Here is a 2,061-nt window from a genome sequence, read left to right as displayed (position 1 = left end):
AGATGGACAGGGATGACTGTTTCCCAACATCTTTCCACTGTGTGGATGGTCCTGTACTATCTCTCTAGCATCTTCCATGACCATTTGTCCGCTGATACTGTAATGGTTTTCCAAAGGCTGATTTCCTCCCATCGCAGCCAGCCTTCCCAGCAGCTGGAAGAGTATTTTCCATCACTGGCTTAAACTAACAAATAAAAAGCCAGGGGCTATTTTAAGCAGCCGGTTTTCTGTTTTGTAGAAGCCATTAAACTGACCCAAACAAAAAAAATTAATATGGAATCGCTAAGAACTGGGTCTAAAGATTCTTACGTCTTCTCACCCAGAGCCCTAACTCCTGGTTCCCCCTTGGCTTCATTTCAAAGACAAAGGCTGGAAAATCACATCTGGGCAGCTATGGGAAGGAGAAGTCCCAGGCAAGATCCTGACTATCCACCAAGTTGAGTCCCTGTCTTCAGTGATAGGTACAGTACTTCCATGAAAAAATATGTCTTTTCGGCTAAGTTACAAATACCCTTTGTTACATGACAAATGGGTGGGATCATCACCTTTACTTTCAGCAAACCCTGAGAGAAAATATGATCCCATGAGATCTGGCCTTCAATCTGTTAATTCCTGGGCCTGGCATTAGAGGAGGAGGGTCATGAGGTTAAATACAGACTCCTGCAGGGTCCACAAGGGTGGACTCAGAGAAGCCAGGAACATATCCACTATCTTTCCCAACCAGAGCACTTTAGTCCCAGGCTGGGAACGTCATAGGCACTGAATAGAGATTTACTAAAAGGTATTTAAGAACAAGAATAATTTCAGAGGCATGGTAGGGTAGAAATTTGGTCACAATAAGTCAAAAGCTGGTTTTGAGGTGAAATGAAAACAGCAACTGAAATTAAAAGACTATTACAGAAAGGGGCAGAGCTATGAGAATGGGGATGCAGTTCCAAGGGAAGGTTTTTTAAATTCATTTTCACATGAGAAAGACCTGAATGTAAATTTAAAGGGAGAAGTAAGTATATGATCTCTTTTATATGCCCCTATTGTATCATTCGTTTTTTATAATTCATTATTCATTCAATAAATTTTTTAACTGAACAGCGACTATATGTGAGGAACTGGTATAGATGCTAGGAATGCTTAGGTGAACAGAATAGATAAACCTCCCCTCAAGGAAGTAGTGTTACCCGGTTCTGATTCTTAAACAAACTGCTTAAATTTCTTGAAGGGAGGCTCTCTGAGCTCCTTGGAATCCAGTCAGGACTGATCTGTGCTCTGCCTGTGAACAGGCCACACAGTCTCGTGTTAGGTTATCTGGTCTGTCACCTCCCTGTGGCCTGGATCTTCCTCCAGGACAAGGGTACAACACTGGTCTTTGCATTCTCAGAGTGTGGCAAAGTATGAAGCAGGGTAGAGGAGGACCAAATCTAGTAAGTGGGTTAACTTCACACAGGAAAGTTTACATTTGCTGGTTCATTTGTTTTTAACCTTAGAAAGAGGTTTATATGCTAAGAATTTTGCCCAAAGTCACAGAGAAGCTTGGGTCTGGGTAGAGCTGAGAGAAGGGCCCTGATCTCTCAATGATAATTCCAAGGCTTGATGACAAGCACAGTGCCAACAGAATATTTCCATTTTAAATAAATGACTACTGCTAGAGAATTCTTTTGTAAGATTAGATAGATAATGGTAGAAATAAGACGATACTTAGTAACACAAGATACACTTCAGGAATGTTTCTTAATGTGATGAGCTGTCACTATTGAATGAAATCATCAACTGTTCTCTGAAACTCCTATGAATCTACCCGGACAGGAATCTTTCCTTCCTCCTTAACCACCCCAGAGAACAGCTGAGTCTTCACGTTCCCCAAGTGTCTCTCTTCTCGGAATCAGTGTTCAGAATAAGCAACTTCCTTTTTCATTCATCCTGAAAAGAGTGGAGCAGTGATGAGCTCACACTGCCCCCTCCTGGCCCACCCACTCCCTAACAAGGAGCATACATTCACTCTTTCCTGACCCTCTTTGGCTCTTTTTATTTCTGTAAAAAAAAGAAGAAAACAACAGAATGCCCCCA

Source organism: Phocoena sinus, chromosome 1 (assembly GCF_008692025.1).
Source record: "Phocoena sinus isolate mPhoSin1 chromosome 1, mPhoSin1.pri, whole genome shotgun sequence".
Lineage (NCBI taxonomy): Eukaryota > Metazoa > Chordata > Mammalia > Artiodactyla > Phocoenidae > Phocoena > Phocoena sinus.
The sequence above is the reverse complement of the archived record's forward strand: the minus strand, read 5'-3'. Positions refer to the sequence as shown.